The sequence below is a fragment of the Camponotus vicinus genome, unplaced genomic scaffold (genome assembly GCF_025532165.1).
Source record: "Camponotus vicinus isolate PSW18456_S1 unplaced genomic scaffold, iyCamVici1.0 SCAF_5, whole genome shotgun sequence".
In the NCBI taxonomy this organism is placed as follows: domain Eukaryota; kingdom Metazoa; phylum Arthropoda; class Insecta; order Hymenoptera; family Formicidae; genus Camponotus; species Camponotus vicinus.
Genome location: NW_028141977.1, coordinates 10432657 through 10458828, shown reverse-complemented (window position 1 = coordinate 10458828; position 26172 = coordinate 10432657). Strand labels below are relative to the sequence as shown.

The 26172-nt window shown below is 32.1% G+C and overlaps 2 protein-coding genes across 3 annotated transcripts in view; one reads left to right on the top strand and one right to left on the bottom strand.

Annotated features, from left to right (window-relative positions):
- LOC145972200 (uncharacterized) overlaps nt 1–25509 on the bottom strand; it is a 50381-nt gene extending 24872 nt beyond the window's left edge. Inside the window, exon 1 of the mRNA XM_083100605.1 lies at nt 25375–25509. The gene's annotated coding sequence lies outside the window, so the exon portion shown is untranslated. The remainder of the gene's footprint in view (nt 1–25374) is intronic.
- Mesr6 (misexpression suppressor of ras 6) overlaps nt 1–26172 on the top strand; it is a 582772-nt gene that overhangs the window by 14870 nt on the left and 541730 nt on the right. The gene's annotated exons all lie outside the window — the stretch shown is intronic.

Below are 26172 nucleotides of genomic sequence, written 5' to 3'. Positions count from 1 at the left end.
TTAAATTAAGCTTTAATTTGTTGTAATTATTAACTATTGAAATTGATATTATATTGATTTGATATTTGCTATATAGTTTTATATTCTATTAAAAAAATTTTGCATTCTGTTCTGATTCACAGCAGCCTTATGAAACTTAGCAACCATATCACGATTTGCATTTCTGCTAGAAACCTGTCCATAAATTCCAATCTTTGGTCCGTACAATTACTCGGCTAACAATATGCGTGATATAAAATTAGTTCTAGGCATGCGCATTTTAAAGTGATCTCTACTTCTGTTTACAGAATATACGAGCTACTATTAATAATAATTACAGCGCAGTGCTACGTCACTTAGAATGTATGATGCTGCCATTAGCGGCTGACAGCTCAGCTGACGGCTCGCATCTGTGGCTAGTGCATAATTTCCTGTAACTTAAAGCAACGCGTATAATAACAAGGAAAGTGACACCGTACGTCTTCACTATTCTTCCGGAATTTACTCCATCATTCACTTTGCGGTTGTCTCTCTAGTATTAAATTCGTATTTTATGCAAAAAGTTAACGAAAGAATCGATAAATGTTTCTTTCTCGATGTCGTGATGTCTAACTTAGACTTGGAAATGTTAGATCATGAAGATCGCGCGATTAATTGAAAATGAATAATCAGTTCAATTAAAAGCTTATGTATTCAGTATCATATTAGTATTATATTAGTTTCATTACGTTGATGCAATTTATAATTTTTATCACAATCGCTGTTTAAAGGGAGAAAAAGGATTATCTTCCTGTCCACACTATCTTCTTTCTCATAATCTTATTTTATATATAAATTATTATATTTCGCGTTTTATAAGTAAATTTTATTTTATATTTATAAATACTTTTTTGATATTTATAATTGTATCTGAATGTATAGTATGTACAATGTATAGTAAATATCTTTATTTAAAACTAAATATAATTTTTATATTACATATCAAATAATAATATTATATATTTTTAACAATGCTGATTAAGACATGAATATTAAGCATATCGAAAAAATAAAATATTAATTGTCAGCTTAATAACTATTTGATATTATTTGCCCGAATGATAATTAACGTGGAGATGTAAATAGATTTTAACATTTCAGTAGAGTCGTAATATCTCGCATTTGCGCAAACGGCACATTAAATTTGCAATACGCGGATATAGCACTCCTCGTAACACACATATGTTACGTAAATAAACTTCATAATAGTCTACTTGAGAGATTTACGTTCGGCTTCTTTCCAACAAGAGCATGCGAGGACTTTTGCTACTAGCGGCGTTCTCTGTAAAAACTTAATAAATTGTGAATATGTGCCCTAGTTTTTTTCATCATAAATGGAAATAAATCATACAGATTATAATAATTGCGTAAATTGAGTCACAGTCTTGTGTGTGATCGAAAAAAGCTTAATATATAAAATATAGAAATGAAGAGAGACATATATAAATTATAATTAAATATATAAATTATCGTAAACATATTGTGATGAAAGAATCACAATCTTTTTTTTTATATCATTTTTTATATCTTAAATTCCAATTGCAAGTTTATATGACTTTTGCAACGAGACATGATGGATGTAAGAAAGATGATAGAATAGTTTATTAATTTTTAATTTATATATATACGATATGTACAAAATTCATCTTTCAAATTTTCCATCATGTTTACAACAAAATTTTGCAGCTAATTTAAAAAAAAAGTTATATGCTTGAAAAATAAAATCAAAATGTATCATATAAATTCTACACGCATCGTATTATTATGCATTTGTCATTATGCAGAATACACTTTCCTCGCATTTCAAACAGCTGTACAGAATAAATGAATGCATCCTTGTGAGGAAGCAAGCGATGACACATGGTGTAGAGAGGAAATCTCGTTCATATGCACGTGGGCGAGGCGACAATATACGTCTGTTGAAGTTGGCACGGCAAGACGAATCGGCAAGGCTTTGACAAACAATCCGCCTTATCTCGTAGGCGGAGGTGCGATCGTTGGTTATTCACGTTGACTTGGTCCTATATACCCGCGACTTGCGTGCGTATTGTGAGATGAGAGAAGGACGGCACTCTCTCGCGCAACTAAATGTCCATGGTGGTTAGCACCAGGATGCTAAACCGTCCGCGACATGAGTATTCGATTAACCTTGTGAACTATGTTTCGCGAGAATAAATTATTCTTTGCTCACCGATTGCACGCCTTCTGTGTTGCCATTCTTCTTCTTCTATCGTAGTGATAAATAAGATACATGGGAAATTTGTTACTGTCATTGTACTATCAGCGAGCATTAAGCTGAATCCAAGAGGGGATCCAGCTTTCTTATTACTCTCATATTCTTCAAAAATAATTTCAAATGGATCATTTTCTATACGAAAACAAAAATGGCCGAAGTTACCGCTCAATTAAAAGTAACAAAAATAAAAAGACCTTTTTTCTCATGTCAGACCACATAATCATTTGAATGCAGGATATGTTTCTTGAGCGCCGTCTTCGGAGCGTCAGTCTTTTCTGTCGTATTAGGAGACGTAATTTTTTCGCCCTACCGCATCGAGATGTGATTATACGATCGAGCAAAAAGACCTGCATGATTCTCGAACGGACGGTGACGAATCGATTACGGCCTTTCATGGAGCGCCCGGTATTTATCGCGATGCCTCTCGAGCACGCGACGACCCGACCAGCGTGGCGTGCAATTAATTAAGGAAAATTCACAGTAATTGATCGTCATTCCGCCCGAGTTTCTCTAAGCATATAATACTGCCCGCTTTAAGATTCCGGAAAAATGCGATACACGAGCACATTGTGAATTATTAATTGAATATTCGCGATTATATCAGTATGTTGATCATCTTTATGAAAAGCTGCACATTTAAATAATCGTAGAACTTTACATATATTTTTAATTAAAATTGTCTGGAATATAGAGGTGAATTTCTAAATATATATGATTGTTTGCTATTTCGTGTAAACCTTGTGACATAAAAAGACTAAATTACATATGCAATTAAAATTTTTAAATCTGTAAGATTCAACATTTTTTTTGTTTATGTCTCTGTGAAGCTGTATTAACTGTATTAATAAGAAATAAATTAATAAATATTTCATCGACTAGAGAGACATACAATAGTAATGTTACACAATACAGTTACAATAATATAATGAATTTACTTGAATTTAAATTTATTAATTGGACCATTAGATATGATCTTTTGCTTGGGGAGAAATTCTTTTTCTTTTCTGAAAATTTATTCATATATTTAACGCAGCGACGAATTAATTATATTAATTATGCTGGCATGCAAAATAATAAGATTGGAATATCACTGCTATTTGGCGCAACATTTTTATTTCGTCGAATGTGAGAAAGCTCAGGATTCCAAGAGATATAATTGGTCGCTTGGGACGTTCGAAGTCGTCTTTATGTCTCCATGGATGGCATAATGACAAGAGAGAGTTTCATGATGATATTTAATTCTTCTTTTTTGAGTCTTTGCGCCGATAGGTATCACCTGTCGGTTATTCTCGTCGAACAAGCAAACCGGTGGCAAACAAAAAACATTGCAATAAAAGTGACGCGCTAAATATGGCTGAGTCGTTTATAAAGCTTGTTTTATAAGAAATCATAGATAAAACCAGAAAAAAATACGCTTTTTTCTCTTTTTGTTTATTATCACGTCCGATTGCAATCAGTCATGTATATATTTTTGTGCCATTGCTAGTTATCAGATAACTGCAAGAATTTAAACTTGTTTTTTCTATATTTACGCAATCTTGAACAGTTGCAATAATCAATTCTCATAAATATTTAATTTACAACAAACAAATCTCATTCTAGAAATTGTTTAACTAAATTCAAAATTACATATTGATAATTTTTCAAATCAAAATTTGCGTCAAAATTGATTAAAAAAAACAAAATTAAAAATTTATTAAATCATGTTATATATTTCGATTTTATATGGCAGTTATGATTTTGGAGCAATGCGATTGTATTGAAATATTAATATATATATGTAGAAAAAAAGCAATTCGAAGAAATTTTTATAGATCCAATTTATAAAAATATATTTATAAAAATATATTTATTTATAATAAATATATACAACAAATGTTTAAAGAAAAGATAGCGAGCGAGTCATAATTATATGCATTCTGATATGTTCACTTAATCAGAATACATTTATCGTAATGACAAATTAATACACATCTCAAGTAATAAAATTAATACAGGTGGCGTTTATATATGGTTGGGCGGATAGTGCTATCCGTATAACATTTCGCTAAGCGGCAGATGTTGAATAAGTGTAATTAGATATTCATGGTACGCTGTGGACAAACAACACGTGTGACTTTGAGCGAAATTAACAGTTATCGCGATTCTTATCTATCGTGATATTATTGAGAAAAAACCTGTCACATATACATAGTATCGTTGATTGTCTTGGAGATCATTAATGTTAAACATTGTTAATAGTTTCTATATGTCGGTTAATAATAATTTAACTCTGCCAAATAAATATGAAACATGAATTTTTTTAAATTTATTTTATATAGAAATAAATTTTACTTTAGCATAATTTTAATTTGATATTGTCAAAATATTTATAGTGTTTTTTTAAATCTTATGATTAATTTAATTGGCTAGAGAGAGAGAATAACTAACAATTATATCTAAATACAATATTGCAAATATAGAGAATACAAAAGAATGGATATGAATAGTTGACACCTGTCAATGACTTCACACCTGTTCTCTCTGAATTAACTGTGTCGAAATGTGGTGTGCCCAAGTATAACTGTACTAATTTGTATAAGACAAGTAATCGAGTATACCTAAATGGATACATATTAGAAACAGTGATTTATTTAATATGTTTCCATCATCATATATTTACAAAGTTAATTTCATCATAAATTGTTTAAATGCTTTTAATATATATAGAGAACAGTTTTAATTTGATATAATAATGGTGATATTATTTAATATGGTGTACGCAGTTTTTTGTCTATATATAAAAGGAATTAATTATAAAGGAGTATCGTCACGCATACGTGATGTTACATGCAAGCCAATTAATTGCATGTTAAAGAGAAAAAAACATGCGATATACATGGGTGATCTGTCTAGACGACTATTTTCTTCGTTTTCTAATTTTTTAGATTATTTATATTTATTTCATTTTATTGTTTCTTTTCAAAATTCATATTTATTCAAAATATATATCATCAAATATATATCATCAAATATATATCAAAATATATATCAAAATATATATCATATTTATTAAATGCAAATTCATATTTGCATTTAATTCCTGAAAAAAAGAGATGTAGAATTTATGTATAGAATCTAAATTAGTTCGTACCAAATAGAAACAGCTATTTATTATCAAAAATAAACAGTTACATTTGCCGACAATGATTGTAAATGCGCTTCCAATGGCTATCGGAGACAATGCTCGCCATCGATTTTTAATGTCAGAAAGATAGAAGCAATGCATAATTTATTATGCTCAACTTCAAGCCGTAGCTTTTGCGATGTTTGAGACAATCCTTGCTTTTAAGAATCGATAAATCAATCTCTTGAAATGATTAAATTCTAAATTTTTTTAAATTTTTTTTTTCGTAAAAAAACAAATAGTAAGTTAATTTATCTTAAGTTTTAACATTCGTATCATAAGTCTACATCGATTATCGTACAATAAAAAGAAATTCACAACATATCATTCGCGTTCTCATATTAAAAATAATTTAAATAGTTTAATGTAAATGTATAAAATTTTAATAAATCTAACATATATATTCATTAAATATAAATTTAGAATAAAAATTTATTTATTATTCCATCAAGCTTTATTAGAAATAACGCTAATAATGCTCTGCAAAATAAAAAAATATCAAAATTATAGTAATAGTAAAGATTATTATATTTTGAGATTGCAAATTAATTAAGATGGTTACAATTACACATAATGAAAAGGAATGTTTCAATTATATTCTTTTTAAGAATACCGCTACTGTTGGGTATGTTCTTTAATTGCAATTAACTGACTACGAAGATAATTAAGACCGAAGATTGTAGCTATAAAGTGTAGAAACGAAAAAAGGTTCGTGACGTGATAAAAAAAAGAGGCAACATAGTGAATAAGACGGTTAGTCAGAGGAACCCTGTAATTAAGCATCTCGATTAGATGTTTTCGTCTGCCAATTATCTTCGAGATTGCCCGGAAAGATAGAGCATTCGTCATTTTTATCAATGAAAGTAGATCGTGTTTCATATAACTAAAAATGGTGTAACTATTTGTTCGACATCAGTTTATACTCAGCTTAAAGGTTCTTTGAAAAAATTTTAAATTAAATGAAGTATCAAATAATAACAGGTAATTAACAGATAATTAAGTTATTCTCACTTATTTATTTCTCGTGTTCTTTTATGTTTGTACATATGCTTCTTTATAATTAAAAAAATACACTATATTTCTTTTTCAATTAAAGATTTTTACATGGAAAGAGGATAAATTTTTATGAAAAAAAGATATTTTTATTATTCATAACAATAAAAAAAACATCCTTGGAAAAATATTATTTACTATTATAAAAATCGAAAATATTCTCTTTAGAAACAACAGATAAACGATGAAACGAATATTATACAATTACAATTGATTAATACCCGGCAATTTAAGAAATTGATTACATATGATTTTTATATGAAATGAGAATACAAATTAAATTTCAAAATTTATCTGAAAACATATTGAAATTGCTGTTACTATAGCAATAGCATAATGTACTGATATATCCATGATATTGTGTAATCATTATTCAATCTGTAACTTGTAAAATGAAAGGGATTATACGGTTTGTAATCCAAGGAATCTATTTTTCCGCTAAACTGAAATGAATAAGAATAACAGGATACGTAAGGAAACGATATTTTTCGACAATCCCGACAATCATCGCGGTCGTTGAATAGATCGTACGGCCCATGAGAAAGAAGAAAAAGAAACGGCACGTAGCTGTGTTACCTTATAAAACAAAGGGAATAACTTACATACCCAAGTGTTCTGGCCCCTAATTAAACGATAAACGGCGTGGTATTGCTGACCGGAAGTGTCGTGAATCCGGTGAATGCGACGGCACAATGGCATTGACCAGATAGATCCTCGGCGACCGACATTTGCATTCTTTTATTTTCCTGCGCACCGGATACGGCTGGTATCGACTAGTAGAATCCATGGTATATCAGAATTTTATGGCTTCCTCCCATTTTTTAGGCTATTTCAACACGCCTTTCTTCCCCTCTGATTCTCAATCTTTTCTCATTGTCAGAGTGCGTGCTATAATGTTAGGCTAATTTTTGAATGATACATTCTTTAATATAATGAGATTTTATATCTGCTTTTTAATGCAAAGTTACTGAATATAATAAAATTATTTTTCCGTGTTTCCCCTTTTTTACTCTTTTCTTTAATTCTTTTCTAAAATTTTACGTAAAAACATATTATCTCATTGATTATCGTACAATATAACATATTTACATATTTATATTGGAGTAAGATTTATTTTGCATACAAAGAGTACATTTTTAGCAATATTTGTGAATTATAAGCGTCTTCCATATGTGATTAATTTAATTATACATGTAATCGTTATGTAGTATTTATTATATAAAATGAGGTTATCATGTTATAGAGTATGTCATATCACGTATTAGATATTTATCTAGTGAAATAATAATTATGATAACGATAATGAAGGATATAAGATTAAAATTATAATTTTTTTATCTTTTGAATATGAAAAATTTATAATTTGCGTATCATCCTTCTACATTACTTTATCGGTCCCGACAAATTTTATGACGCACGATATGCGGTATCACAGATCGTATTATAATCACCCATCATTCTTCCAGCTATGTCGTGTCGTTAACTAGCATGATAGTAATATCGCCAAAATGAATCTGGTATGGTATCTTCGCAGACAGTAGCTGTCTAGATTCATTATTATACACGTATAAGATACGAGATTAATTGCGACGATACAATTTTTCATCCGTCCTCATCGTGATCCACCGGTCACCTTTTCGCGTCCTATTCATTTTCTACACAAGCTGGAACGACATATCAAGACCGGGCGAAGTGTTGCTTGTTGTCTCGGTTCGATGGCCATAGTCGCGGTGTCGACGACGATAAGACACAGAGAGATCTCAGATTATGATGTCCTTTACTTTGTACACCTGCCTCTGACAGGTCTCTATTTTCTGATATATCGAATGATCATATCGACATCGTCGCGTCGATTAAACATTATGTCGAAACTGATAAAGGAGATAAAAATTCAACCGCTGGCGAATTTTGAAGCGCGACCAAGAAGAAGCCTAATATTATGCACAATATACGATCATTTTATTAAACTAGCGGATAGGTTTACGCTCTCTTCCTTTCTTTCTTTTCAAAATGCATCCTTCGCCCACGAATCTATTAATTATATCAGTTATTGTCGGCAGGATGCAAATTTCGAAAAGGAAGTCTCGAAATTAGATAATTAGAAGGAAGGAAGGATTTACATTGTTTTTTCATATATCATTATAAAAAATTATATACATTGATTTCTTGTTTATATGACTGTTCATATGACTTGTACATTAAAATAGTTTTGTAGAAAAGTGGGATTTTTAGAAGTTGCAATTTTGCTTATAATTTCAAGATTTGATTTTTAGTTTGATTTTTTGAAATATAATAATATAATCTTTTCACTTTATAATCATAATTTTGCAAATTCTTTGTCATGATTCTTTTTTACCTTTTTTTTACTGATTAATTTTAATCAGTTGGTTCTTCCTATTCTAAGTACTTAAATATTTATATACGAGGGGTAAACCGCTGATCAAAATTATGTACACTAATGCCTACTAATGCCCAATTCCTGGGCATTACTGCTAAATTTTTAAAATTTAATAATTTAAATTTTAATAAATTTAAAATTATTATTTGGAAGAAAAGACTTAATAATACTTTAATAACGTCCATAATACGCATTAATATTTCAATAAAACCTAATAATGCCCAAGTAATGCCCAAGCAATACCCAGTAATGCCTCAAATCTGTACACCGCAATGCCCTCAGCGGTTTACCCCTCGTTTATATACATTGCATCAAAAATATATTTAATAAAGACTATTATTTATATACATATATAAAGAGTGCAGCAGAATATAAGACAATGTAACTTCTTGAAGATACAGATAGTATAATAATAAAAACAATCGTATGCGTTTAATGGAATATTATATAAATTGAAAATATAATGTTGCAGCTTTTAAACATCCTAGAATCGTCCTAATGAGTTTAACAACGTGATCTCATCGCATTAAATATAAAAGAAATCTATTTTCAGCATCTGTTTTGTCTGTTTTATGATATAAAAATGTATAGAATATCGTATTTTATTAGATCCGGTGATAGAATTTTAACATTTACACTCGTTTCATACTAAACAGGCAATATTTAACTTCATTAACCATATGATGCAGTAGATTATTATAAATAAAAAAGTAGGAACTATAGTGTAAGGACGCGGAGGATGCTCCGGGAAATGATGATCTATCGCCGGTGGCTCTAAATATTCTTAATGGATCTCCTACAGCCTCTGGATTGGGTGTTTCACGGTTGCTAACCCTAAATGCTGATGCTACAGCTCGGAACTTTGGTCGGCGGACGCGCGCTATTAGAGGCCCGGCGCGCCGCACATACCGTTTTATTGCGCAGTAAATGCAGGTATATAAGCCGCGATTTTTAAATTCACTTATGCCACAGAGAGTTGCTGTGCGGAATTAAAACACGAGCTTTATTGCGCCTGACTGGTTTTCTGTCTCGCTTAGTATCTTCGACCTTTCGCCTCAGGGCAAAAGTGGGAGGGTATTCAGAAAAAAACGAAAGAGAGACGGAAGAGTGCAACATAGATGATCGAAAAGATGCAACCAGTTGTCAACAACTAACATAATATTTACATGAAAATCGAATGCGAGGATTCATAAGATTGCGAAGCTTCTAATGTTGGAGAAAATAAGTAATTTTATAAGTTTAATTCAGGGGAAGATTGATTTATATAAATCATGTAATTATTAGAAGACTGCTAATTCTTTTTAGGAGACGGAAAAGAGTCTTCAAATGATTAAAAACAGCTGGTAATGCGGCAATAAATAGCGTACGGATATACATACAATACGGAGAGACCTTTTCAGAATTCAAGTATAACCGTCGATCTCTCAGAGATATGCTAATTTCACGAATATGCGGTCGAACATATTTATGCATTCGTCAAAAAGTCGTTGATACATGTTGCAAGTTTTTTGCGCCCGACGCGCAATGGCGGAATCGTTAATAATGCATGCGTTTCATCAACGGTGTATATCCCACAGCTACTTTCTAAACATTTGCCATAAACTTCATTTTAATAGGCACGTTGATTTAATTTGCACGGAGGTGCGACGAGTGGTATGACCCAGCCGGCTCGCGTGTTCCATTTACGCGACAGTTTACGAAACGTGTCCTGCGTGTGCGTACAACAGAAAACGCGCCGACGATATTAATCGTCGAGCGAGCTTAGAAGCTCGTGGGACGCGCGCGTATTTACGAGCGACCGCGTGTAAATGCGTTTTACACGATGCATAATTCGAAACCGCGCGATCTCTATTTACCTATGCGGCCTGTCTCAGGCGACAATGGAGCCCGACGAGAGAGAACAATAGACACAACCAACGAGAGACACCAGGCGCGTTACGTAAGACACCGCCGTGAATTTCGCAATCGGTGTTACGAGAGACTCGTGGGTGGAGTCGCGGCTTTAGAGAGATGTGTTTGTCTGCTTCATGAGAAAATGGCAGATTCATATCGCGGGAGAACAACATCGTGCATCGCGGCCGGCGATTTTCTTCTCGCTCTTCGTTATTCTTGCCGGGCTGCGATTATTTTATCGTCCTCGCAAGAGTTTACGTTATAGAAGGCTCTGCGAAATAATGCCTCCAATTCTCTTGCCGAGGCGATTCGCCTCTCGATCGCTTAACGTCAAATCATTTGATAATCATTTGTTCAGCGAAATCGACAAATTAGCAGATGCGTGGGCGATGTATATTTTGCTCTCGACGCGTTTATTTTTTCTCTTCTATGTTTAACGTTATTTTCGAGTCTGGAAATTTACAGCAACCGTTATCCGGATGTTATCAACTTCAGGGTATCCTGTTGAGGAAGCAGATGTAATTATTGGGTATCGCAATCATGCACGACAGAATTACCGCGAGGCGCATCTGTTCGATCGAATTTTACGACGATGCCGGATCGTACAATCCAAGTTTTAATCCCGCGTCACATGTTGATAAACGCCAGTGATCTTCATCGAGATCCGCAGAAATTATCGCGCCGCAAGGAAGGGTAGTAATACGGGAATTCAACATCGATGAAAACAACAGGAAGTCGTATAACTCGAGGTTCGCGCACGGTTGCGAAATTCTTGACGTAGGCAGCTAAATGATATGCTTATTGTAGTATGCAGATAACTCGAATAATATACACATACACACACACACACACACACACACACGAATGACGCACGGAATAGTCGCGCGCGCAAGTGGGTTTAATGCAAGAAGCTTTATTATACATTCTGACCTTTTTTTCCCCTCATCTCCAGCCTTACGTAAAAATGTTCAATTATGAAAATGGCGCCGTGTATACAGACGATAATTATATGCCGGCGCTTACGGCGGTGGAGGTGTTATCGTTCAAAGGACAGCGCAGGAGGATAAAACGCGGAGGAAACATTAATGATCGTTGAATTTTTAATGCGCCACTAAAGAATATACGACTTAATGGCGACAATCGTGTTAGGCGTCTCCCCGACAACGTTTCTTCTGCAATTAATTGTAAAGCTATCCATTAAATGCAAACCGGTGCAAGAATAAAATGACGTACGTAATTATGTAAAAAGAGTTGAAGATTAATGGATTTTAGAAAAAAATAATCAGGAGTGAGATGACGGATAAAACGTCTAATTGCAAATATCCATATGTTTTGGATTCGGCCGATACGCTTTTCTACTCTCCGTCTTTAATCATCATTATTCCTTTCGGAAGATGAAAGAGATTTTGATGGAAGAGACGCTTTGATTGATTATTCCTATGATTCTTTCTTTTTGCGATTAATAAAATTACAAAATTACAGGCCGAGCTCAATTAATTTCGTAAACGCGTGCTTAATTGCTAATCGGCGTAATCATTTCGATACACAATCGGAGAATCATTCCCCGCCGCTCGAAGAAGCGATGACTGATAATGCTTTCGCACGCACCTTTCAAAGGAGTTTGATCTTGTTTTTGCGCGTTGTTGATATCCGCACATTCGTTCTTATATCGTACAAGTTTTTCGTTGTGCAACGCGATGCCGAGTGTCGGCCGGATGAGTACACCGTGTACTCATCCGGTTGGTTACTCGTCACGTTTTTTTTTCCCGGGCCGGTCAGTAGCTGAGGTAAAACGTCAATCTGCAAACTCGTTTCGGGACGAGCACAGTTTGCACGTACAGAACCGATCAAAGTAATTATAGGCGGAGTAAATGATATCATGATATTTTTTAGTTTTTTTTTAAGATCGATAATTATATTTTAATAATTAGTTGACTGTATGTGTATGTATGTGAACGCATTCTGATAAATAATTCTTATTTGTAATAATTTGTAAAATGACGTAGTTATATAAAAATGCATGATAATTTCGATTTGCAATAACGTCTATTGAGATATAATTGCGAAATAATTTCGACACTATAATATTTTTTAGCTGTATGATTGATAATTATTTGTAGTAATTATACAAGGTGCTAGGCTAAACTTGAAATATAAATTTACAGCAAAACAAAAAAAATTTCTTCTGAAAGTATGCTCGTAAATGATTCAATCAAGAGATATTGATTAAAGATATTGATGAAGCTATTGAAGAGTTATAGGATATAAGAATTATTAGAAATGAATAATTTCAAAATAATTTAGATTTATCTTCTTTTTATTGGTTTATAATAATCAAAATTTAATTATTAAATGTTTTCTTTAAAATAATGGCCTTCAGCCTGGAAACGAGCATATCGATGAAAGAATGAATGATTAATTATGTGTCTGAAATGTTCTTCGAGCATTCAACGAACTAATTATTTGATACAAATAGACAACATTTTGTTTACAGTGAGCACAAGCTTGTCAATAACTTTCGATCTTCAAAATAAAAAATAAAATATTATTCAACATTATTTATTTCTATAGAATGTAATTTCAGAAATCAATATCTCTTGAATGAAATGTTTATGAGCATATTCTCGGAGAAACTTTTTTTTTAGCGTCCTAAATTTATATTTCAAGTTTGGCCGAGAGTACCCTGCATACTTGATAACTAAAAAAGTTCTAGAACTATAACATTGTCATTGTAAAATTTATGCGAAGAAATTTATAAATTAAAGTTCCTAAAATCCTAAATTTTCCTCGATTTGAGGTTTATTTTCTCTTGGATATTTTCAATCTTTTTCCCATGAATTTTCGAGAAAAAATCGAACTTGAAGTAAACTTATCTCATATACCTAAATAAATTGTTTAATTCATTTATTAAAATTAATATGCACTACTAATAGATTAATTTTTTGTTCATTCTCTCTCTCTCTCTCTCTTTCTCGCGACCGATTGTCCGATCTTGTTGCGCGGGGATTCAGAAGCCGCGATGAAACAAACATGATATCTCGTGGGCTTATAAGGTGGACTCTCGACGCGTGGGAGTTGTCGTTGACCTTCATCAGTTGTGCTCCTCCCGTCGATCGCATTTGCGATAGAAACATCGTTGAATGTTAACAGGAGCATCCAAAGAGCGATACAGAAGAGGGAGATACAGAGTTCTACAGATGTCGAAACACACCTCGCCGACGAGTTCGACCTGTGTGGCGAGAGGAGATCTCGCGTATGCTCTAAGTACGAATTACCTATTTGCTACGGTACCGCGTTCCTTTGGCACTTTAACCTTCTTATTCTTTTAGCTAGGAGGCATCTACCGGCTTCCGCATCCAGAAATCACGGTGCTTTGGCTTTGCCGCTGGCCTCATATTATCGAAATTGCTTAGCGCGAACGTTATACTCTCTAGTATGTAATTCTAACAATTTCTAGCCTCAAACTGTCTTTATAACTTCAATTCACTATCACTTCGTTGCAAACGAGATACGTGGAAGTACGAGATACGCTTCAACGAATGATTTCTATGTTTCTAATGTAATGCTTTCAACAATTTCGACATCGGAGTCGCAATGAATGAAATTGCAGTCTGCGTATACTTTATATCTCAATAAAATATATCTAAAATCACGTATAATTTCGCGTGTAATTTAATTTATTAACGTCTCGACATAACAATGATTTTAAATTTTCATTCGTATCTCTCCCGGACGGTTCAGGTGGCATGTCCTTACAAAGTGCGTAATAATTATTCGTCTCTTTTCTTCGCGACTACGATGAAGAATGGTAAGCGCAGAGAATGAAGGGTGGATGTCTATCCGAGTGTATAGGGATAAAAGGAGAAGGCGCGGTAGAGGTGGAGGCGACCAAAAAGGAAGTGCCAGGAAACAAAGAACAAAAGTGGGCGAATTCCCGCTCGGTCGAGATAAAGAGGAGATGAGAAGGCAGAGGGGCGAGACTGAAAGGAGAAGAAGGAGTCGCGCGGGAGAAGTAGAGAAAGATGATCGCGGCTGCCCGTTGTGGTCTCCTGAAGATATTCGCGGACTAATTGAATTTACGAGCTCGCTCGTCGGACCGGCCGACGTAGGTCGTGCCTGGTCGGTCTTTGGGCCAGATTCAGCGTACGTTGCCATTAGTGCGCGGTCGTTTCCTCCCTGATCGCCCAGTATTCTACACTGGCGATAATCGTAAGTTTCACGATTATACTACAAACAGCCGAAAACTTCGTTGCCGCATACGTGACTGCGATATTTGATACGATACCAGGTGTTCGCTTCGCTCCTTCGTACTCTCTCGTTGATGAACTCTCGAGCTGAGTGTTCTCGTGCAAGGAAACACGTTATTTCGCGCCGAAACAGTTTTTTATTTTTATTTAATTACGATGCGTTGATTTTGTGGCAAGAAAAATGTAATATTGGCTTAAAAAAATCAACCGTGATTGTTTAGAGAATGATTTTTTAAATTGAGAAATAATTTCTGCTATAATTTGAGGCTTGGTAATTTATTTATATATTTGAATATTAGATATTTTATATCTACACATTTTTGATTTTATATTTTATATAATTAAGTATACTAATTATATAAGAAGTTTTGCTTATATTTAACTAGATAGAGAGCGAATTTGCATATAATCTTAATGTGATGAATTTTTATAGAGCCTGTACTCTCGTAACTCGGTCCCCGGATGCTGGAGATTGGTTCAATGAGATGAAACCGGTCTTCATTTGTTTGTGAATTCACAACCGGTATAACTAACCTCCCTTAACGATTAAAGTGTGAGTGCGCAATGTCAAAAAAGATGCCATGAGCCAGCTCTTTCTTATTTCTCTCTATATATCATTTGCTCTAATATATAAATAAATATTCTAGAGTATTTATGTTTTTTAATCATATCGATAGTTGTTAAATGGATAATAATATTATTAAATTTAATTATTTAAATAAAAATAATAAAGAATAAAATAAAAAAATATTTTTTACTTTAATAAATTATTGATATAATGAATTATTGAATATTTTTAGCAACACAATACTGACTTATATCAATATGTCTTAAAAAACGTTGTTATAATATTTATTCAAATATTTTGTTGAGTGTATTTAATATGCTTATATAGATAATCTCTTAATAGGTCGTAAAAATGACTACGTGGATACAGATGATTATTCACAATTTTAATACTTAATTTTAAGTCTTTCAATAGCGAGATGTATATAAAAGACGAACTGCATTAAGCTAGAAAAGAAACGCAGTAGTGTCCATGAAGGCGTTCGGCGAAAAAATGCCGATACTTTTTAACGTTTCTCTTCCGGCAGTTCAAAGCTGGCGAATTTTTTTCTATGTCTCTTGTATGTTTCCTTTTTTTCCTTCACTTGCAATGCTTTCAAAGGTGCAACGTATACGCGCTGAGCGTACATTTTTCTCTCGCTCGCTACTCCTTTCTTTCTCTTTTCTCCTACGAGAGCTTTTCTGATATTAAAGCCGCGGCGGGCTTGCGATATCCTCACAAAAGCGACAAACGGAAAGCGACGCGGTTGTTAAACGCTCGCGTTAATGTTAATAATGATGATGGATCCGCGACGAGAGCGAGAGACGGAAAACAAATGAGGGGTTAATCAAAAGTTAGGGATAGAGAGAGGCGCGGGAAGACTGAACCGTCTCTCTCGTGTCTCCATCATAATTAGAAAAGACGTCATAACGTCTCCAATTAACAGCTTTTGACTTATCACGAAAATTAATACTGCGCGCGATAAATGTAACATCGTGCAGAAAACGTCGCGATTTTATTAACTTTTTACATGTAGAACGTACAAAGTGCGACAATTTACGAGACGCGACAATTTTTATGCATTGTGATTTTTTATTTGCAAAATATTCCAATTCTTGACGACGCTTTTGTCACGTTTACGTACAAAGTTAATAACGCGCGTGTCATAAACATTTCTCGTCGCAGCAATTCATTTATTAATGATTTATGTATTTCAAACATTAATACCGCACTGATATGTCTTCTAATTACGGTAATTTTATTTAATTGCAGATTTTGTAATAAATCTTCTTTTAATGAAAATTTTTTGAAAGATTGAAAGTAAATTATTATTATGATAATCATGCTAGCAAAGTTAGATGCATCAAAAATTGCTAACGAATAATGGTTGGGAATTAATGTGATGAATGATAGTTTCGCAACATATTTATATATCTGCGATAAAAGACAATAATATTTCTTTGATTTTCCAATAGCGTTTTACACGGTTCAATATTAATGTATATTGTTCACGGCATCTATACGTCATTATCATAATTTATCAATTATATAATTTTACAATTTATTTATATATAAAAAACTTGTTCTGATTTAACTTAAGTATAAACGATTGCTTGAAGATTTTACAAATTATATTCTCTTAGAGAAAATTTTAATTTTTTAGAAATATTTAATTATGTTTTTATAACAAATCTATTATTTCTAAATTTAAGCGATATTCGTTTGATTTTTGCGCATAAATTATCAGAGTTTTAATTTCGTTCATCGCATACGTCCTTTATCTTTTGTATATTTATTCTCGCTTTGAAAAATAAGTTGGCAGTCGTTTTAATTCATTCGTTTATTTTTGGACGTTGATAAATTCGTATATCTTATTCGTGAAAACAGTGTGTAACTGACGCACGTCAGTGCACAAGAAGCAAATAAAGTTTTAGATGAGAGTCGAGATGATATCTACGCCAAGTTGGCGCCAACTTTCAGTCTGCGACACATTGCTTCCTGTTTGTTTCGCGATACGTGAATCATACGGGACAGGTCGACGTATCAGACAATCATCAGACTCCGTGTAATAAAGGACGAAGCCTCCAATTGCGGTTTAATGACCTCATCATCCGGTCCATCCCACGAACATGCTGTTTCGCATACTTGTTTTATACATTTTTTCTTAAGATCAAATTCGTAAATTCAAACTTCGCAGAGTAGAACCGTAAATCATGCCACTAAAATCTGCAGTTTACAACATAAATATTCAAAATAGTATTATTGTTCTTACTTAGTTGAGTTTTTTTTCTGAGATTTCTTTTTTAATAAAATAATATTCAATCATTATATATTATTAAATATTATACAAAAGTTTAAAGGTATAATATTTAAACTTTATTTTGGTCAGATGAACGAGAAATTATATATAATTATACATATATGTATAATGTAGACACTATTTATCCAAAAATTACTTCGGTTTAAAAGATATAAATTCAACAAAGCATAATATAATTTAATATTATTTTATATATATTGTCTTTTTTTTTTGAGATAATTTATAGTACAAAACATATTATAACAAGGCGAAAATTTTCCATGCTTATTTTAATACATCTTATTATTTTTTTTTCTCTACATCTATTTTATACTGTTAACTTTTTTATGCAACTTCGTTGATATACGGAATCTTTGATTATTGATGATGTAAAATTAATAATTATGATAATTAATTCTGGCTGTGGCTGTCAGAGAAAAAAATCTCTTTTGCAAAAATATCTTTTTCTAAAAATAATTTCGTTTTCAATGTTTTCACTCAATTAAATTACATTCTTAATTGTAAATATTGTGAATTTTGTATATGTTTACATGTTATAAATGCTACTTTTTTAAATAAATAAGTAAAATAAAAAATTCTTCTCTTGCTATAATTGAGATGCATAGAATTATAATTATATTTGCATAAAATTTATGATTAATGCTTAGATTTGCATAGATTATGTATGCATAGAAATATGACTATATTTTTTTTATATATTTTTGTCATATATTGCTGCATAAACACGATTTATAAGCACATATTTGTTTCAAAACGAGTACTAAGTTGATTTTTATGCCTGCAAAAACTTGTACCTATTTGTAATCAATTAAAAATGAATTCATTTGCAGGTAGAAAAAATATCGCTACAGATTTATACATGATATATGATAATGAGGAATCAATATTTTCTCGAATGTGTCACCAATTATCAAATATATCCTATATTTTCGAGAACATTCAATTGGAGCTTGAAAATAATTGGATTGGTACAAGTATAAAGTACAGCCATCTCCTTCTACACTTTTTTTTTTCATTGCCATTATTTTTTCTTCGTTCGATGAGGAAAGAAGCACTTTCGTCTCTTTAAAGGAATTGTACGCTTCTTATTCCAAATATACTGGTTCAGTAACGCCAATAAAATTCAACAAGGTTCGCATTTATCATTTTTAAAAACTTCTCTTTAAAGGAATTGTACGCTTCTTATTCCAAATATACTGGTTCAGTAACGCCAATAAAATTCAACAAGGTTCGCATTTATCATTTTTAAAAATGATAAATGCGAACCTTGTTGAATTTTTAAGATATTACGTATTTAAATTTGTACCGTTTGTTAATGCGCTGAAGAAGGCTCAAACGAGAGCCAGAAACGTTCGCCTTTTCATGTACTTATTTCTATTACCGTGTTTTTGGTTTTTTGTACAACTTAAATGAATTATATTTTCTGATTATTTACTTTAAGTTAAATTTAATTCTCTTGCTCTCTATTGCCATTGTATTTTTTCTAATTATTTTTAAAAACTTCTCTTCTTACTTTTTACTTAACATTTTTTAAATAATGTAACATAACATTTATTGTATATACTTTTTTTCCTTTATTCTATTGTTTTGTTTTGTAATAATTTTCCTATTGTAGCTCACATCAAAAGAGAATGTAATTCTTCTTGAGCATCACAAAGTTGTAGCGGTTGAAAGTTATGGCTTGGTATTAATAAAATGTTATTACCTTACGAAGGGAAAATTTATACCGTCGACTCGTGTTATGGCGAAGTTTATGATTGTACATAACTCAATTGAATGTAATCGAGAATGCTTCTGTACCACAAACTAAGAATTTATTAAATTTAAGAATTAATTATACTTGATAAATGTGCATTATGAAAGAATGTGTCGACCAAAAAAATGTATAATGTATAAAAATTTATAAAAATTTCAAAAAGTTTTAGACGGCTATTTTTTAATTTTTGTAAAAAAAATTTATCATATATTGATATTTATTAATACGGCTGCAAAGACATGACTTTCAAAGATTATATCCTACGCTTTTGCATTAATTCATACGCAAATACATTGGTCGAATTACATTTTCTTTCTTCTCGTTTTCGTTTCCAACAACTCTCGCATTTCACGAAATTGCCATCATATTTCTTTAAGTGGTACAGGCATCATGTTCGAACAAATTATGGACGTCTCGTGTCGTGCTCGATTTTACACGTGTACCGAACTCGGCGTTCGACTTTGCTCCTTGTTTCACGAAAAAAACGACTAACATATACTTGCGTTCGTTGATACGCGGATTGTGGATCCCGTCTGGGAACCAGTTTTCTCGGATACGACGGACATCTTTTTATAGATGCTCGGGCGCTATCAAACGCGGCGCTATCATCTTTGCCTAATTATTGATTCATCGAAGGTATGCGATAGTCGCACGACAGCAACTAGTGATTTTTCCGCATTATCTTCATACTCGGGCATTTCAATTATTCCGTTTCTTTGCAGGATACGATTGGATGGCTATATGTTTTTCTTTGCTCGTTCGTGTTAGATGTAACAAGCCGCTTCGAAATATGAAAGTCACGTATCTTCGGACGAACAGGCTTGATTTGTGTAATAGAGTAGGATTTATCTTGAAATATATGATTTTATTAATTGTAGCTTTCAGTTACAAATAACGAGTACAAGTGGCTAGGAAAAGAGAGACTGTACTTGACAAAAATGTCGATAATTCTAGACTAGATGATTTTGCGTAGTAAATAAAAGTTAATTAACATTAAATATTATTCTTACATTCGCGTACTATCTATGTATCAATTTACAACAACAGGAAATTTAGCACAGAAAATAACATTTGAGGATGTCAAGAAGATGAATAATTAATTTTAATACAAGTTTAGATTCGCTTATATTTAATTTGAGGAATTTAAAGATATAGACATATAACTATACTTTCACGCCACCATTCTAAAATCTGTGATAACATATGATTACAATCAGGGAAGGTAGTACTAGAGGCATATTTGAATGTTTTAGCTGTATAATTCTAGCCCCTGCAAGTCGATCCGTTATGGTTGGAACTTCTCTCTCTTTCTCTCTTTCTCTCTCTCTCTTTCGATCAGAATCCTCACATTAATCATTCGGCTAAGAAAGTAATCAGTGCTGCTTGTTGAGCATGTTTTCAATTAAACATGGTAAATTGCGCTTTGCTTCATTTACAATTAAGCGCACTTCTTAAGGTTCCGCAGGCGGCGACTGAGTTACACATTCGCAATCAATGTCGATAATAACGCGGCGCAAAGTTCAGCGCTGCGCGGATCTTAATGAGCTTTATGCACTGTTGTTGCTTCATCAACCTTCCACTGTAATTGTAGATGAATCCCTAATTCATTCGAATCGTTTTCTCGTCCCGCGCTCGCTCGCGTGTGATGCGCGTGTTTCTTCTACGCTAACAAGAATCTCTAATAGAAATGAATATTCTGAGAAACTGCCGAGTACTTTACTCGCGTAATGTGTTCATGATGAATATGAAAACTACTGATGTTCCTATATGCTCGTTATTCATTTTATGTTGATAGATTCAAATAGACAGGAAGACGGCGCAACTCTTCATTATTTATACTTTACATTACTACTTTATATTATTCGATATTATTAAGTATGCTGCATGAGAATAGTATGAAAAAAACGCTCTTTGAAAAATTATTATCTAGCTAGATAATTGTTGACTGTAAATTGTAATCTTAATTTTTCGCGATCTTTGTTTTTTAAATTTATATAATTTCGAAACTTTTAAATTTTTTCTTACATTGTTGTTTCTACTTGTGTACTTTTATCATCTGAGACTGTTTTTATCTTAATTATATTATGTTATCTTAATTTTTAAAATAAAAAAATTGTCTGTTAAAGGCAATGAATGCGCAAAAAAACAGGATTAAATATTGGACAAATTGAAAAATGAAAATTTTTCTGTTGATATTATTATTGATAATAATATCTATTATATTCAATAATATAAGAACTATATAAAATATAATACATTAAAAAAATAAAATAAATTTAAAAAATATTGAGAAGCACACTAGCGAAAGCTTTATGTCTAAGTAAAAATATAATCAAAATTTTATTTTTTTATTTTTTGATTAATAACTTGATTTTTAATTAAACTTATCAGCATCATATACGGAATATTTCAAGAAATTTGAATCGAGAGGGCTGGAATATATATTCGGGTCGGGTATCGCATACGCGAACGCTCCAACGGCACAGAGACCATACGTGAGCGTATGTCGACATGTACGTGCCGTTAAGAAACTTCCTTATTCGGATCGCTCGGCTGCTGTCACGTGCAAACCATCCGGTCGACATTGTTACATTCTTTGGCCGAGTCCTCCGTCGAGTATTTTGTCGAAGACTCGGCACTCTTAGAACTTTTAGCCAAAGAATATTTCCAGTTGAGAGAAATCGTCTACGTGCTCGTGATTTTATCCGTTTGATGCAACATAAAGTAGAACAAGAATTTTTGTCCAGGATATATCGCGTTTACGAAATTGCAAAAAATACGATGCGACTCATAATGTGACGGACTGTTATTTATTGTTATTTTTGTGAAAGAATTTCAATATTATGGAAATCAATTCATATTATATATGAAATTATTTTCTCGTTGAAAGGTATTACATAAGATACATATGTAAAAAATCAGTAGAATGAATATAATCGATAATCTCAAAAAAGGAATTGAACAGCAGAGGTTATTCATCTACGTCGTTGATTAGCATATTATCAGCGCGAAAAGCTTACAAACTGTTCTTCGAATTACAAGGTGCACTCTGATTGGATTTGTGCATGCGATCGATTCCGATTAAAAAGGAAGAATCGTTAGTCGAGATAAGTGGGGCTACTTTATAATGAGAGGGCGCATTTTTTTTTTTTTTACTTCGGCGACCATAAGTGTTGCACCTACTGTTATCTGTCGTGAAATATAGAGATACACCAGTATTGCCAATGCAACATGTAATTTAACGATATATCGTAGCTTACTAATTAATTTAACTCCGCTACTAAGCTATCCCTCGCAATGTGTAACTTCCCACAGACGCGATAGTTTAGATTGTCATCGCGGCAAAAACCACCTTTACTTTCAAGACAAATCGCATATCAGATATTTATAGTTTGAAAGGATTCATGTCGAGCCAGTATTCGTTAAAGAAAATTAAAGAATATTTTTTCCCAAATATAATTATATATAAATTATCGTGGTTTTTTTGGAAAAGTTTAAAATGTACAACTATTCGATTGTAAATTTCCTAAGGCAAATTAACAGTGGAGGATTATTATGCGTGAATTTAACAATATATTACAAGTGCGAAAGCGTGTCGGCTTTCAGGCGATAAAAATAAATACAGTTACGTTACTTGTTCTTGGCGTCTTGTATATGAAAACACTTCCTACATTCTCTCGACAAAGTTGTTTTCGCACAAAACCGCACAACGGTCGCAACAATTCTTATATTGGATAATGACCCGATTTAGCAAAGAACCTGCTGGCTAGTAAGTCTACACAATGTAAGTCTACACAACGTAATAGATAATGCGGTACTGAATGATAACGTTCAGACACACGTCGCAATAATTTAACTTTAGTAGCATAAATTACAGTAGTTAATTGCGTACTATTTGTTATATCATTGACTTGTTTATGTGAGTGAGTGAAACGCGATTTAAAATTTGCTGAAATAAAGTTACACATAAGTGAGATTTCGTGTATCTATCTCCGACGTTATTTGTTTTTTCCTCTTTAATATAAAATACACAATTCACAGTTTATTAAATATTTGATGCAAAACTGCAAAAGATGCAAAGATGCAAAACGTGTACATGATGTAACTATTTATGTCAATGCGATATATATGTAATTGAAAATTGATAACGCATTTAGCACTTTGCTAAAGGTATTCTCATAATATATATGTAGTATTATTTCATGAATATATTTCACTATTATATATAGCAAATATTTAAATTAAAGGCACGTGATTATTAATTTCTTTTAATAATTAAAATGTCGATTAACTTTCCATTAACACTTTATGATATAAATAATATTCTTTCTATATTTGAATTTTATTTGATGCGATTATTAATATATATTTATTGTTTACATATATAAATTATATATATTTATTATATATGTATATGTATGTAAAATTGTAAATTATAGAAAAAGAGAAAGAAAAAGAGAGAATTATTTTATAAGTCACATATAAAAAAAATTGTGAGATTAATATAAAATTATATATTCTTAATTAAAATGTTAAACATTTCAAATTTTTTAAATAGTAAATAAAAAAAGAGAATGCTAGAAAATATAAAAATAAATAATTTACCATATTTTGATTAGCAATATTTCTTAATAAAAACCATCGAATACGCTATAGGCCTAAAATATACAAGTCCGTCGGTCATTAGTTGTGTTATTAGTCTTGCAAAATCAGTATACGTTTGTTATTCTTAAATTTTCACTTTCTTAAATTTTAAATAAAAATATAGTAATATTTCAGATATCATAATAAATAATAATTACAATACATAAAATTGTACGTTAAAGAATATCGTTTCCAGTTATGTATATACTAAAATATTTTTTTTATTTTTGGAATTTTTTTTTATGTTATCAACAATTTATTTATATGACAACATATAAGATTTATTTGAAAATATCTTTTAATTCAAATTAAATTATATAATGTATAAACGTTAATGGAGAATTCAGATTTTGCTTGTGTTTCTTTTCTAAATGCTATTATTATTAATTGCTCATATTGACCCTAGATACAACAAATTTGAAAACTATATTGATGGAATAGAATTTTGATGATAAAATATATTAGCAATTGACATTTAATCTTTAAATAATTAATATGCAAAAATCAATGTTGACAGTGATTATGATCAGTACCTCGAAGAATTTTTTTTATATTATTTTTATATTATTTTATTATATTATTTTAGAAAAAAGGTATAATATATGCTTGTGCGTATTAAAAATCTTTAAAAAATTAAATTTGTTGTCAAGCTATTTTTTAATAAGATTAATTTCTTTAAATACTCCCATTTTGATATGATTTCTAAATATTTTCTTAATCTGATCTGATATAACTGTAAACATAAAATTAAAAAAAAGAAATAAATATTATTTATATTATACTACTGTTAAAATATATCGGAAATGTTCATTATTATGTATTAAAATATATTATGATTATGTATTAAAATATATTTTCTCGATATTTAGAAATAATTGAAGAATAAAAAATTTTTACTTAAACAATAAGAAATCAAATTTTACGAAAGTGATGCTCGTTTTTTCGATAATCCAATGCGACTGATATTCCTCGATTAAGATCAAATCTGCTACACCGCTAATGTGGTCACCGTTGGTTTAAATAATAGCCATTTTACTCCAATTCTAGTTTTCACAGTTCTTCAGATGGCAAGTGTAGTTTATGTTTGCTTACTTACGCTGCTGCCGATCGTTGTCGATAATATTACATCGAGCGGTAGGTGGCCCTTGAGAGCTCTCTCTGCCTTGGCCGCTTTCATTTACCATATAACTTCCCGGGAGAACCGATCCATCGCCCGATGAGTGTAATCAGCAGCTGGCCTCCGCCCTGCACGCAGTGGACGTGTTCTTTGCACTGGCTGACGCGCTTTTTAGTCGCATACCCGACGTCGTTATCAATATTATTATGAGAACTGTAGGTGGGCAGTGCAGGTCGGTGTATAGCCTAGATCCCGGAAACCGAATGACAGGGAGAGAATTTTCTTCGCCCTCTTTTGCATGTAATCGCCGACGAAGTTACGCGCGATCCATCATCGGACACACGCAATCATCTCCTCCTTCTCGTTAGATGTATTCCGCGGCACGTTGACCCGGACGATTCTCGAATCGTTGCTCATTTCCGTTTGGTAACGACATCGGCCGCACGGCTACACGCTTCTCTTTTTCCTTTTCCGGGTTCGAGTGGCACGACAGGTTTTTCCACTTTTTCTTTTCTTTTTTTGGAGCAGCGTAAGATATCCGTCGATCGAAGTAAATAGTGTACCATCTTATTCGACTGTGTCTATGCAAGCGTAATAAGCAAATCGGATCTATGATTATTTTTTACATGCCAATGAGACTGGTTGTTTTTTAAAACTTCAAATTGATATCTAGGTAACTTTTTAATAATCGGATTCTCTTAATTAATAATGCATATACATATTCTTTTTTTTGTTACTTTAAAATACGCATGTTTCCAAAAGCTCGTTGATTTAAAA